Raw genomic sequence first — 16271 nt, 5'->3', positions numbered from 1 at the left:
CCCTGACCCTAACCTTAACCCTAATCCTAACCCTAAACCTAACCCTGATGTTTTATGTTTAGAAAGTGAATTTAAAGTAAGTTTACTTCAGTTTAGTCTACAAGAAAAATATTCTCAGAGCATTTTCAATTAGCAAAGTTTTGGTACCAGTTTCATTTTTTGAATTTTTCATTTAGGTTGGATTCCTATCATTCTCGCAAAAAAGGCATTGATGACGTTGGAGTTCAGCTCATAGGAGAGATGACTTCATTTGAGAAGGAGTTGCTAAAAAGACAAGAGATCGTAGAAATCAGAGGAAAGGTATGTCTTGTACAATATAAAGTCCAGTAAGTTTGGAAGTAATAATCAGATTACACATCTTACCATGGATGATTTTTATTTGTAATTATGATGAGTAAAAAAGCTAGCAAAGAAAAAAACCATTGTGTATTAAATAAATTAATATAATTGCAGACAGGACGGGGAGTACATGTTTTTTTGCCAAATGATGTTTGCAAACCATTGATTTACCTGGCAGACAAACATGTTCGTGAAAGAGCTGGCATACTTGAATGTAATCCATACCTATTTGCCAATTCTCGTAAGTAAATGAGAGTTTGTCACTTTCAATGTAGTAACAAATTTCTTAAATAGCAGTTCCACTTTATAAAATTGGTGACAAAGGAAGAGTGGAAATATCAATATCAGTATCTATAAGATGTCAAATTTGCTACCTGAAGATATTTCAAATGTTATAACTTTATGTGTACACGTTTTTAGTTTTTTTGTGTACAAAAGACCTAAAGACAACATCAAAAAGAAAGTATCGGGAATGCTTGTTAAAAAGCGTAAAGAAAATGTTAAATTAATTTGTAGTTAATAAGTATGAAAAATTTTTGAAGAGGAGTAGACAAGTCAAGATGAAATCTACCATTATCAAAGACCTATATATAATAAACAAATGCTAAGTATTTAAGTTTAATATTTTATTCGAGTTGGCAGGTATTTTCCACAGTGGTCTACACAACAGTGGGGCAGCAGGCAAACTGGCATACCCCCAACATCAACATAAGTCGTGCCCTCCCTGACGGGAAAAGTAGCACGCTGGGTTGACCTCATTCGTGCTACGGACACATTTCAACACAAATTGTTTTTTAATTATATTATTTTGCTTTAGATTTACATTGTACATGATATAATTTTCAAAGTCAACATCACATATATACACATCAACCATCACATATATCAACGTCAACCACAAAAAGTCAACAAAATCAACAGTTCAATGGTTAAATTGAAGGTGACGATTTCGCCAATACGACCACTGTGAAGTATAGTCTACTGTCTTTCCCGAACTCCTCTAAATCATGGATAATTCGCCAAGTTGACCCTTGTCATGCATGGTATTCGGCCAGAGATCATTCCAAAAGTCCTAGAATACGGAAATAGCAGGCAATTGTGGTCAGCATCGTTAGTCCCCTTCACCGAAATCCCTAATACCTGAAAAGACAAAAACAAAAAACCCACAGCAGAAAAAGATTCTCAATAACATTCCCACAACTTTAATGAATTGGGTATAGCTAAACCATATAAAACAATGTAAACGTAATTTAAACAAACAAAAGGAGAAAGGGTATATACTTAACCCCTAGCTTAAGGGTTGAGGTGGGAGGGTATTTCATAATACCAAAAAAATAAATCGGATACTTTCATCACCCACCTTTCACTTTCATTGATGCATAGAAAAGGGGAGATAACCCGTAAACCCAGTGACTAAGTACCGACACTGTATAGATGGATAAATAAATTCCGGCTTATCTCATTTATTAGTTTTTTCACAAAAAGGAGGTGAATGATGACATATGATATTGAGGATATATATCAAAGACCTATATATAATAAACAAATGCTAAGTATTTAAGTTTAATATTTTATTCGAGTTGGCAGGTATTTTCCACAGTGGTCTACACAACAGTGGGGCAGCAGGCAAACTGGCATACCCCCAACATCAATAATAATAATAATAATAATAATAAAATTTGTATAGCGCCCTATTTAAAATGATTTACTCTAAGGCGCTGAACAGATACTATTTCAGATATACAAGTACTGAGTAGTTAAATACAACACCATAATCATAAAAACAATAATCATAAAAACATTAGACCTAAAATCATTCTAAGAGATCGTAACTAACATAAGAGTAAGCTAAAATTATATGCTGCTAGACTAAGATCATATTGACATCACATTAAAATTTTCACACAATACAGGTTGTGCCAAAATAGATAGACTTAGGTCAATCGAACTTTATAACTTGTTCAAAAGATAAAAAATTATACGTCGTATGCTACCTTAAAAAGGTGGGTCTTTTTAAGATCTCGTTTAAAAGCTAAAAGTGACGTCTGGAAGCGAAGAGCATCAGGTAAACCGTTCCACAAAGTTGCCGCTGCATGGTCAAAACGACGCGTTCCGTATGTCTCCGTGCGAACACGAGGTTTCACAAGATGTTTGGAGTCATACGAGCGTAGAGTTCTTGACGGTTGATAGACTGTTATGAGTTCCTTTAGGTATGATGGTGATGTCCCCTGGAGTACTTTGAAAGTGTATAAAAGGATCTTATAATATGTTCTAAATTTAACTGGAAGCCAGTGAAGAGATATCAGGACTTCGGAGATATGATCATGCTTCCTAGTTCGGGTGACAATCCTTGCTGCCGTATTTTGTACTCTCTGTAGCCGTGAAATATTTGTCTCTGTGATTCCATAGAGTAGTGCATTTCCATAATCAAGTCTTGATGTAACTAGAGCGACAACTAGAGTCTTACAAGCATCTTCTGTTATGAATGGGCGAATTCGACTAATATTTCGCAGGTGGTAAAAACAGGATTTGGACACTGCGCTAATCTGAGTCTCCATGGTAAGTGATTTGTTGAAAAACACTCCCAGATTCTTCACACAATCTGATTCACAGATGACAGAACCATCAAAATCAAGTTGGTGTGTGAAAGATCTTTTAAGCTGACTCTTTGGTGAAAAGACGATAAACTCAGTTTTATCCTGATTCAATTTTAGAAGATTTGCACACATCCAGCTTCTCACGTTAGCTAAACAAGTTTCTAGTCGACATTTTAGATCTGGCCATGTTTCGTTCGGTTTTATAACAAGCTAAAGGTATATTTGTGTGTCATCTGCATAACAGTGGAACAGCATGCCATGATCACGACAAATTTTACCGATAGGTTTCGAGAAAAGGCAATACAAGACTGGTCCAAGCACTGAGCCTTGTGGTACTCCGAACCGCAAAACAAGATCTTCGGAAGCACTCCCACCAATGACTACTCTTTGTGTGCGCTGTGTCAAGTAGGATTCGATCCATTCCAGAGCTGCCCCAGAAATTCCAAAGGAGAACCTGAGACGTCTGAGTAAGATGGTATGGTCGATCACGTCAAACGCAGCAGACAAGTCCAGCATCACTAGGGCCATACAGGAATTTTTATCAAGCGCTGATACAATGTCATGATGGACTCGGATGAGTGCCGTCTCTGTAGAGTGGCATGCTCGATATGCTGACTGCAGTGGTTCCTGTAGATTGTTCACTTCCAGATGATGCTTGAGTCTTTTTGATACTACCTTTTCGAGTATTTTTGAAATAAATGGTAAGTTGGAAACTGGTCTATAATTTTTCAGTTCATTACAGTCAAGATCCGGTTTCTTCAGAATAGGGCGAATAATAGCCTCTTTGAAGGTTGTCGGTACTGAAGATCCAGATAATGATTTGTTTATAATCGCTGTTATCATGGGAACCAACTCTTCAATGCATGGTTTAAGTAAAGATGTTGGGATAACAACATAAGTCGTGCCCTCCCTGACGGGAAAAGTAGCACGCTGGGTTGACCTCATTCGTGCTACGGACACATTTCAACACAAATTGTTTTTTAATTATATTATTTTGCTTTAGATTTACATTGTACATGATATAATTTTCAAAGTCAACATCACATATATCAACATAAACCATCACATATATCAACATCAACCACAAAAAGTTAACAAAGTCAACAGTTCAATGGTTAAATTGAAGGTGACGATTTCGCCACATGGGCACCGTAGGTGCCCACCGCCACCTGGTGGGGGTAGGCAACTTCAATTTAACACCCACCATGGACTCCTAGCCTACTCAAAACCCTCAGCAACCCATTCATCGTGGACATCACTCTCTCTCATTTCCAACCCACTGTAGATCTATGTTGCATTAAAATAATTCTGGTCTCCCTTCAAATTAATCGTGCCTACCCCCCCCCCCTTCCCCCCCATTTTATATCTTTCAAAGTTATATTGCTTTGGGTCTCTACTTCTATTACTAATATCCAGTAATATTACTGAGTCAGCAAGAAAGAAGTGACTGGACTAATGTAAGAAAATAATGTAGGAAATATGTTTTATCTAGATTTACCCCCCCCCCTCTTTTCTTTAAATTTATTTGTTTATTCATTTGAATTTTATTTCTTATTTATTTATTTTTAGGTGATTAAAAAAAAATAATTGTAAATTACTTTCCTGCAAAGATTACAAACAAGATGAATGAGCACCTATACTCTTTAACCCCTCCCCTTTCCCCTTTGAGCATGATTATGCTGTACCTGTATTGTTGACAATAATCTTAAAAGTGTTCACATTCCCAATCTGTTAACTGCAGAAATGTTTTGTGATACATGTATTTTAATATATCTTGCCAGTTCTGAAGGAATGAGGCTATACAAGTACCACTAATTTTTGAAACCAAGCTCTTCCAAGGACCATTTCAAATTGATTAAATCTTCTATATACTAATTACGTTGCAAACCATGAAACACAATATGGGACTTTGTATTTACCCCTAAACATTTGTAAATGTAGATGGACTGTACCAGACATGTAAGGCACATATGACTAAAACCTTTATTCTAAATCCCTTCCCAGCTGATGCTCCATCAAAAAGGAATGATCTTACTTCCTACTTTGTGAATTTTAAGGGGAACCCCCCCCCCTGCAAAAATATGCTGTGGAATAGGTTATTAAAAATATAGACTACAAAATTCTTTTTAAGGCTGTGAAAAATGGATATATGATATAGAGCATGAAAATTCATATGCTAAGTCAGCGGAAACCTATCCTTTATCTAATACCCTAAAATGCTGTAGAAGTTTATCTAATCTTAGTACATGTGTACTATGAAACTTAAACTCCAACACACATGTGGATTTGTATTTGTATCCCCTAGCTAACCTGTATTTTACTCCAGCATGCTAGAGGTTCATGACGAGATAGTTTTGACTTGGCTCCGAGGTATACAAGGGGCGTAAGGACGTTAACCAAGGCTTTTACTTGTAGAAGTAACCTGTATTTGTACCCGATAGCTAATGCATGAATGTAAACTAATGTACATATGCACCGACTAATGCATCTTAATCCCATATGAGATTAAGCGCATACTATTAAAAAGAAAATATTGTAGGCGATGGATCAGATTGTAACCTAGCCTGTCGCACAATGTGTGTCTAACACCCCCCCCCCAAAGAATTTGTATCTCCTCTGCCGTTAGGTAATCTCGCCTTAAGCGTTTTTTATTTTTTGTTTGTGTTTTTTAATTTTATAATTCCCGATAAATAAAGCCAGTTACCTAAACAATTTACCCTTTGTGAATTTAAAATCTGTGAATATAGAATTTTAACTGAAGCAACTCTTATCTGTGTGTAATAGCAAATCTTTTTATTTAACAACTTAGAGACACAGCAGAAACCAACACTGACAAAAAATTAAGCCCCATTTTAAACCTTATAAGTCTCATTATAACCCGTTTTATTTTATTTATTGATTGATTGATTTATTATTATTGCATGACCATTCATACAGCATATGCCTAAGGAAAAATATATAGAAAGAACCAGCACTGTGAGCCTTATTCAAATGAGCCTGCATTGACTTTAGCACCTGAAGAGCTCTGTAATTTGTCCCTCATCCCTTTGCCAAACTGAATAAATTGAGTAAAATTGGTAAAAGTTCAGGGACTTTAAGTTATATTTCCTATTTTAAGGTTCCCTAATGAGAAAGATAACTCAAAGGAATAAATGTTACCTAAAATTCTCTTCTTGTATAGATATTAATAAAGAAGTGACTAGACCCATATTTTTAGAACACTGTCAGGAAATAAAAGCCCCTGCTGAAATTAATCTCTGTGTGAATAATTGACATCTGTGAAATAATCTATATAAAAAATTTAGTGATTAATCTGTGTGAATAATCAACATTTGTGAAATAATCTATATAATTTAGTAAAATAAGTTGACCTGATTTTTCATGTTATCATAAGATGGTACAAAACTTTTCATTTACTAAACACAAATATATAGAATACAAGGCCTTTATGCAGTTAAGGGGTGAGAAGACATTAAATATATGTGTCTTTATTGTGTTATCATTATATCATCAAACCTACTCGATTAAGGTACAGGCCCTGTTAGAGAAATTCATAATCATGTTCATGTACATTGGATACGGCTTCCAAATGAACGAAAAGCCTGACCTTCTTTTTTTTTCTTTATGTATAATTTTAACTAAACCAAAAAGTTTACACAGAAAATATAAGCGAAATATGCCTTTGACCCCATCTCACTTACATGTAATCTGAACCCTTTGAATTAGCTAGCCTTGTTAGATATCTACATGTAGTTAATTAAATTAAAATTTGGGGAATCCTGTCTATATCAACTCGTGAACCATTGAGGTCCTAAATTACTATGCACACATTGTTATTGTTCTGGTTGAGTCTGAAATTGTCCCCCTTGTCAAGCCCCCTAAGAGAAGAGATATCCGAATAGGTGAGGATGCTGCTGGTCCTAATATAACTATTATGTAGATTTGACAGACAATGTACAGTTCAACTCGGGTGCATGGAACCTATGCCCCCTAGATTTTACAGCCTGAATTGTTCATTGTAATGCTTCTGTCCAACTGAAATTTTTGACTCGAAATCTATTTAGTCATCATTCATATTTACTTACCTTGAGTTTTGTCATAGCATGTGTACAACTGTAAATTTGTATAAACAAATACACCTCTTACTTGATGCTTAATTCATATACATAAAATGCATTATTGTAATATAACATTCAAAAGCACCACAACTTGTTCTGTATTTTACTATGAACTATTTTATTTCACAATTGATTACTGCCTTTGTCGCAATTCCATATCTTTCATGCCTCTCTTTGGCCCCTTGTTAAAGCTGAATGGCCTTGATTGAAAATTTATATACTTTAATTAGAGTTCTGTTCCTTTGTAAATCTAGCTAAATAACATTACTAAAGACATAATGCAATAGAATTATCAAACTTTTATTAATTCTCAATCTGTATTTTTTCTATTTATTCACTTTTAAGGATAAAGGTAGTATGGCACAGCTAGGGTAGCCCTGTCCTTGAACATTTATTTTATTTAATTAATTAATTAATTAATTATTTATTTATTTATTTATTTATTTATCAAAATATCACAAAATATTTTAAATAAACTGATAAAATGCAACAAACTCAAAGCTACAAAAGCATACACATATTGTAAGAATTATAATTATGGATATTCCCATTTGAATTTTCTAAACCCCAGCAAGATAGGCCAAGGGAACTAAGTATCTAAATATAGGCTACCATGTGTATGGATGTTTGACCAATGACTTTGAATAACATGGACCGAATAAAGTTGAAGTTCATAGCTATTTTTACATTAGCTCATTTTGTTTAAATAATATTTCACTAAGTACGCTTTTCTTCGTTCAAAATCTGCTGATGAAGTTGGTTATTATTACCATATTGTTACCTCTTGTACCATGTGCCAAAGTTTAAAGTATGGACGGGTGTCAAATCGATCTGTTTCAATCCAATGAAATATTTGCCATCGAGCAAAATCAATGTTAATAAGATAAACCATGTTAATTCTTTGACTGAAACTTAACTTTAAAAACTGGAATTATGATAAAATATTTCATAATACAAAAAAATAAATCGGATACTTTCATCACCCACCTTTCACTTTCATCGATGCATAGAAAAGGGGAGATAACCCGTAAACCCAGTGACGAAGTACCGACACTGTATAGATGGATAAATAAATTCCGGCTTATCTCATTTATTAGTTTTTTCACAAAAAGGAGGTGAATGATGACATATAATATTGAGGATAGAGCTTTGATAACGACGCATATTGTGAGATGAACTCAAATATGCGGTATTATATGAACAGTTCAGAGGTGTATCATTGTATAAAGTTAATGAAAATAATAAAAGCGTTAACCAATATTTTTATTTTGATCATTGAAAAAGATTTAGTGAAAATGAGTTTTTTGTATAATGTGCATTGTTCTGCTTAGTATATCATTTATGGTAGTCCGATCCTCAGGTTTATGAAATTAGCAGTTAAGTAATCAGAACTACTCATAAAAGTATCTCTGAATCCACAAAATTATATAAATTTATCCACAGTAATTCATTAGAGTAAAAGGTTAAAGTAAATCATATTATATAGGGAAAAGTGTCAAATCTCCAATATTTTTGCAGAAAAAGCGAATTGGAATATCAGCAATGCATTTTCTAATTGCAAATTGATCAACAAATATATTTCAGGTTAAAAAACGATAGATATCCAGTCATTCAGAAAAAATTGTCATGATTATTATACTTATTAGGTATTTTTTTTGTCTTTTATTTCCGTCATGTATTCTATATTATATTGTGTAAAAGGCTTTTGCTATCATTGCAAGACACCACAAATCACTTCTTATATCATGCTAATAAGTATTGGTATCTAAGGCTGGATTTAAGAAAATCTTATTTCTCTAAAACTGTATTGATTTTTTTTCCTTTTGTTGGGTACAAATGTCAACATTTATAAGACCTTTTCTAAGACTTCCAAAACCCTTTAATCTTATAGAGATGATTAAAATGAAAATTGTTGCATGAAAAATATTCATTTTCAAGCTTCATTTTGATGCATTTCAAATTAAATATTAATTTTTGGAGTTATCCTTCCTGGCTGAAGATAGAATATCCTTAATATGCAAATTATATATGATCTTAATTGTTTAAGCTGAACACTTTTCATAAATAGGCACCATAAGACAGGTATATAAACCCTTTGGTTTCCTAACACCAATTTGTACACTTCAAGACTTGAAAGTCATGGCCAACATGTAGTATTTCTTGTGTGGCCTTAGTTTTTTTGCATTTATTCTTTGTTTTTATGTGCATTTTCTGTTTGTAAATAATGTATTGACTTATAATTTTTATGATAATTTTCTCCTGCTTTGGAAAAAATTTTCCTAAAATTTGATAATTTCATAGGTATTAGCTCTATGTTAAGCAAACTTGCATGGATGATACATGGAAGGATGCACATAAATGGACTTGCTTTGAATGCTGAATCAAGATTTTCCAGATAATGGACCAGGCTAAAGTAAAAGTTGGAAAAGGTAACCTTTACATTAACTTTACATACACTTAAATATGATGTTATGTCCCACATTGTCTTGACTTTACAAAAAAGTAAAGTTAATATTTACAACCATCAAACACCGTATTTAGGATATATTAAATCTTATAATTACAGATTTTAAATTTAACTAAATACCATCTTTAATTACCACAAAAGTTAATAATTTATATTTTCCATTCCTGTGAATGAAGCCTTATGCAAATTATAAATAAGTTTTTTTCTTTCAAGTCGATGCTGCGGAAGTCTAGACTTCATAATTAATATATAAGAATTAACCAAAAGTTGACTTTAACTTTGTTTCTTACAATTTAAAACATTTTTTTTTTACAAACAAAAATCAAAAACATCAAGATTCTTGACAATATATGTTGCCCACATCCTATCTCGCAAATCACATACACATAAATAAGTATCCAAGACAGAGTTTATTTCACGAGAAATGTTTTTTGTACGTGACATGTTTCCTAATAAAACCAACTGTACATTCTTGAATTTAAAGCTGTGAATCAACATTTCCTGTGTTCCTCTTTCTTGTGTATATTGGTTTCAGTGGAAATCAATGACTCTCAAAATATTTTTGTCACATTTCCCTTTTCAAAGTCCAAAACTTTTCTTCCCATGCAGGCATTCTTCTAATGCTTTTCCTGAAAGAAAAAAATCTATAAGTATATTTTCAGTGCTATGCATAAGTATGAATATTTTCAAAGGTATCTGTTATCAGAATTCACAATACCATGATTAATAAAAATAAAAACAATACACAACCTAATTAATAAATAAAAAGTTCATACATGACCTTTTGAGGTGAAAAATTGTATTAATTCAACAAGACTAGTGGACCTCTTGTTATTGACATATAATATGAAGAATCAATGGGATAGGTCATGTATCCCTTATCACAAAAACCCTAATGCCTAAAATTACAATTTGAGAATTATGTATTTGTTGAAGGTACTTAACACAAACAAAGAATAAATCCCTGAAATATAACGAAATCATAGGTTTTCCTGACTACTCAGTAGTCAGTTTACAAAAAGAACAATATAGTGCTACATATTTAGCTTAGCTGTACATGTATACAGAATGATACTCAAACAATGGTTTAGGATATATGTACCTTTTTCCCCAATAGCATGTTTCTGCTCATGAACTTTTTCCTGATATGGAACAGTAAAAAGACTTTAGGTGAGAGTCCCTCAAGTTGAAGATGACAATCATGCTGAAATAGAATTCATACTGTGATTTACATTTTATACATCTGGACAAATATATAGTCTATATTTTTATTAAAAAATATGAGTTTGAAGCACACGGTCACCAAAGAATGAATTGATTTTGAAAACTAATACACAAGGCAATCACAGTTAATAGTTATGAACTGCTAAACACCTTTATGTTTTTTTTATCAAGCATACTTCAAAATCAGATCTTTACAACACTTGCCATCTATGATATGAAAGTTGAGAACCTGCCTCTTCTTCATGGCAGATCTTTTAATTTTCTCATGGTAGGCTGAGTAGCTTGAGCCTATACTAAAGAAATTGAACATTTTATACGAATACATATTACAATAATGACTCCCGAGCAAGTCAAGCACTAAATAATGTAAATGTTTGTTCAAGTAACATTTCATGAAACTTATTATTTGATTTTTTAAAAATTTGCTTGTACCAAAGAACTTTGGGATCCTCAGTCTGGGTAATCATGTTTTGTCGTCTTCCTCGCCCTGTCTTGATGTTTTCCCTTCAACAATCCGCAGAATGAATTCACTCAACCTGTATTTTAACAAAATGGACAAAGTTTAAAATACAAAATGTTATAAATGAAACAAATTTGGGGTTAGGGTTAGGGTTAACCCTAACCTTAACCCTAACCCTGAGTTGAAACTCTCAGCCAAAGCATAAATACATCTGTAACTAAGTTTTATGACAACTGATTGCGTATATTCTCAGTAATTAGCAAAAACCCGGCTTCAGTTTCAAATTCCCGGCCCGGCTCGGATTTTACTACTCATTTAGTCCCACTTCAGAATTGTTTTGCTTTGTCTTGTTTAATTCCAGAGACCTAAATCTTTACAGATTATTATACAGGTCTGGTACAATCACTAGATTTAGCTGCATAGCTTGATTTACCTTCATAGCTTTATTTACCTACATGAGGTAGCTTTATTTAGCTACCAAATTGATTTATTTCTGTTAAAAAGCAATTTTGTCAGGGTGTGCATAAAATGTCATTTTGATGCAGTGATCATTTTCAACATTGAACTAATCTGAAAACATCTCATGAAAAAATCCCTCTTGGAAAAAATGTCATTTTCTGCGCAATTGCAATCAAAGTTCTGAAAGTTTTGGGGCTATGTATGACAGTTAGAACAGTTACTCCTTGAATGAAATGACAAAGAAGTCCAGTTCCGGTTAACAAGATAATAGGTCGGTAATTATTCAGCACAATATGAAATAATCATACTCGGGCATGCCTCACCGAGAGGACAGTTAACCAAACAATGGAATTACATGTTTTGCTCTAAATTGCCCAAACGCAGCAATTTATAAACTATCTCTGCTTTAGATTGTTTTTAAGCCTCCCTAGTATAAATATCAATAGTCATTTAATTGCGACTTTTTGTCTCTTTTTAATAAAAAGAAAACTTTTGAAAACTTACCTTGAAATAGCTAAATAAAGCTACCTGAGAAAAGCAAATAAAGCTACGTAGGTAATTCTACCTACGTAGCTAAATCTAGTGATTGTACTGGACCTGTTATAAAACTGAAAGAAACACATAAACATTTAATCCCCAAATTATCAAAATACTAATCTAAATTCTGGCAGTAAATGACTTATACATCGTAGTTTTGCCTGACTTTCATTGTTTCACAACATGCACAATTTACTGATCTATGCTGAAAGTGAAAACGGCTGGAAATCGTAAACAAACCTGCAGTGCATGCCAATCCGGGAGTCCGAGCAGTTGTCAAGGCAAGAATCTCCTTAAATCTAGATGAGGTTTCAAAAAATTACCACTGGTTGCAAACTTCGTCAAAATAGCGGTGCAAACCCGTTCAACTTGATTTGAAATGATTGGCTATTCAACCGACTACACTGTGCCATATTTGGGTTACTGTTCAAAGTAGATCGTTCGTTTTACATTTGAGAAGAGTTTACATATTACTTGAATGAAGAGGATAACAGAATACTGAGCTGAAAATTTTGTGTAGAGTATGTTTTTAGTAGTTTACAATAAAGGCTGTAAATGTGCGGGAGATTTTATTGATGTTGAAACTTGTAAACAAAACCTTTTTCTTATTCAGGGCAATAAATGGGAACCAGAGCAGGGGACCAGTCTAAAAAGCAAGAAAATTCCGCCAAGAAAACAACACAGAAAGGAATTTGGGATGTTATCAGTTGTATACAGTATGTGCGACGGTGACTGCAAGGTAATAAATGTGTCTTGTTTGTTGTTAATAATTCGTTTCATTTTATTATGGAAATTTATCCGCCAAACATTGGCAGAAATAAATTTAATCTGATTGCAAAAATACACCGTTCGCTCTTTAATTTTTTTTTTAGATTTTCATTGTATATCTTTTGTAGATACAAAGAATGCCATTATGGGGAGCTAACCCATGCTGCTGAGGGTGGAAAGGTCTCGCTTTTAAATAGTTGTGATCTGAGACATCAGTCACATACATGTGTATTTAGGTAATTTCCTTTGATTTTTTTGAATAAATTTTTCAGCCAATATAAATCTATAATTCTAGAGATAAACATATTTTAAACATTGACTACTTGGTTTTATCTAAAGGAAAGTATATTGTTTTCTCACTTTTTTTAAAAAGGCTGGGTATGGTGAAGAGATAAATCATATCTTTATTTAAAATTTTATTGTGTATGCATTTGTACAGGGAGTCTATATACACTTGAGCTGAGCTGCAGATAGGAAATATGGAAGAATTTCAGATGTTGTGATGAAGATATTTAAGAGTGATCATCATCATCTAAATGTGCAGGTCAGAACTCACAGGTGAAGATCAGACTTCAATGTGTAATCAAGAACTGCTTATATTTTGCTTAACTTAGTGAAAGCTTGCCACAAACATTTTAAGTAACCTAGCAAGTTTCAAGGCTATTACACAATGTATCATATGTTTGACATTGAGCCTTATTGTCTGCATTTCTATTATGTTTAGTTATAAATGTTTTAAGTTACCGAATTATGTCTTTCAAAGCCTGTGCTTTAATTTCAATAGAAGTAATGTAAACCTTTTTTTCTCTATAATTTTGAAAATGATGTTTATTATTAGGACAGTTTTTGTAAACCACCTGAAAGATCTGAGTACCCTGATGACTGTTGAACTGATTGGTGACTGAGAAAAGATGTCAGAGAGGAGAATCCAAAAGGGATGTCTTGATCAAGAATATATACTGTTATGAATGATATGGTCAAGAATATGTAAACTAAGAAATATCCTTTTATAGATTTATAGATGAACATTCAAGCATTCATAATTATGAAAGCTAGTTATTCATCCAGAGAGTTTTTGCATAAATTTAATTTTCAGTACAATCATTTAAACTGGATATGTAATTTTCGGTACAATTATGTGAAATGAATATGTAACTTATTATGATTGTCAATTTCTTAAGAGGAAATAACTGCAGTACATATATATGATCATTCTTTCAGAACAAAGCACACTGAACTTTTTTCTCTGTGTGCATCATACACTTGTTAACATTTTACACCACCACAGTGACACATTTTAAGCACACTGAACTTTTTTCTCTGTGTGCATCATACATAAGTAAACATTTTACACCATCATAGTGTCATATTTTCCAAAGCGTGTTAACTCGAGCACATACATGAAAATGTGTGAAGCTGAACACATATGCAATCACACAAGCATCTACCACAACCTATAACATATTTTTAAGGCGTGTGAAGTGGAGCACATACATGAAAATGTGTTAAGCTTGATACATATGCAATCACACAAGCATATAACACAACCTATTACATATTTTCCAGGGCGTGTGAAGTCGAGCACATACATGAAAATGTGTGAAGCTGAACACATATGCAAACACACAAGCATCTACCACACACATAAGAACATTTAATCCAAAGAGGTCAAGCTCAGACAGGCTCACTGGGTGAAGCTGAACACATACATATTCTCATACATTTTGCAAACTTTATCTTTAAATATTCTCACAGATGATTTAGTATTTTTCTTTTTTGTGAATATGTAAACTGCAACATTTTTCATTGTAAATTGAAGATGTCAAGATGTTACTAGCCTGTATATAAATGCATATCAAATAGCCTTTCATGTACTTTTTTCCCACTTTTTTTAATTTCATGTATTAAAACTGCAAAGTTTATTTTATATATGTACATGCACCAAAAATAATAGTGTTTTCCAACATTTCGTAATATAGCGAGAAAACATTGTATGATAGAAACATATTTTAGAGATTTTGACTGTATATGGTAGGCGTGGCCAAAGGAAGGCCAATGAGAAGACAGTATTCAGTAAGGTGTTCTTCACTACACAAACGTTTTATGCTTTATATATAATATATTTCATGTTTGTATAAATATACCGGTAATGGAAGTAACAATATTCTTGAAATGTATTTAATTTTGATTTTTCATACATGCAAATATCATTAGGATGTTCATGCAATTTTAAATAATACACCGAATGCACGTCCGGCATTCTCCCTTGAGACATTATTTACATAGCGACGGACACAGGTTTTTCATAGTTAATCGTCTATGGCTTTTGCCTGAGCGGTTTTTAATGTCTGTGATAGTGGTATAATTTGTTACACAAAAAATAATTTACAAATACATGTACATTGCAGTGGTTTATTTTTCACATACAATGTAATGTATGTTCAATAATTATGTATTGTTATCAAAATGAAACCAGCTGCTCCCACTAAGCTAGCATAATACAGCATAGGTGTTGTATTATTTGAGGTGTATTCTGTTAAATAATGAGTGGAGATTATCAATAACATTGTATTATATTTGAAAGTGAATTGGGACCTTTTCAGTTTTCATATAAAGCAGAAATGTGATTTTTTTATACATACCACCGGTATTTTTTTTCTATTTTGTATTACATGTATCTGAATGTTTACACAGAAACAAATGTAAAAGATTAGCTCAATGTTTATATTCAAGGTTATTGATTGTGCTGTATAATTTCTGACTCGTATAATAATAATAATAATAATAAAACTTTATTTAAAGAAGGTAACCTGGTTAGTGCATGCACTATTCTTCCCCAGGGCCCTCTATATATATACATATATCAAATACAAAATATATACACTTTGTCAAGATACAATTCATAATTATATACAATTAAGTACATGTAATAGGTTTGATGAATTACAATCACTGAATTATGAATAGAGTGTTCAAATACAGACACATTTTAACAATAACAGTACAATATACAATATTGAACTCTTATTATGCTCAAATGATTGTACGACAGCTGATAATGTAATTTTCCACATTACGCTTGAATTTTCGTAGAGATTGAGAGAATCTAATGTGTTGGGGAAGTTTATTCCATAGATGTACACCTGAATATTGAAAAGAGGTCTTGAATAAGTTTGTACGAAATTTTGGTAATCTAAGATCATAATTAGTTTCAGATCGCAGGTCATAAGAAGTTGAAGACTGAAATTCAAATAAATTACGAAGATATTCGGGAGTCATTCCACTGAAAATTTTGTATAATA

General features: G+C 32.8%; 2 long non-coding RNA genes across 2 annotated transcripts; one reads left to right on the top strand and one right to left on the bottom strand.

The window, feature by feature from the left end:
• Positions 1 to 10955: 10955 nt before the first annotated feature.
• Positions 10956 to 12552, bottom strand: LOC134271932 (uncharacterized). Its single transcript, XR_009993109.1, has 3 exons — positions 12442 to 12552; positions 11178 to 11281; positions 10956 to 11033 (listed from the first exon to the last, which is right to left on the bottom strand). It is a non-coding gene; the product is annotated as an uncharacterized LOC134271932 (long non-coding RNA).
• Positions 12553 to 12859: 307 nt separating this feature from the next.
• On the top strand, positions 12860 to 14026 carry LOC134271931 (uncharacterized). The gene is made up of 4 exons (XR_009993108.1): positions 12860 to 12940; positions 13106 to 13205; positions 13409 to 13527; positions 13808 to 14026. It is a non-coding gene; the product is annotated as an uncharacterized LOC134271931 (long non-coding RNA).
• Positions 14027 to 16271: the final 2245 nt, after the last annotated feature.

Source organism: Saccostrea cucullata, unplaced genomic scaffold (assembly GCF_032062105.1).
Source record: "Saccostrea cucullata isolate Sc308-1 unplaced genomic scaffold, CSIRO_AGI_Scuc_v1 ctg1016, whole genome shotgun sequence".
Taxonomy (NCBI): Eukaryota; Metazoa; Mollusca; class Bivalvia; order Ostreida; family Ostreidae; genus Saccostrea; species Saccostrea cuccullata.
Note: the sequence above shows the minus strand (reverse complement) of the source record. Positions and strands in the feature narration are given on the sequence as shown.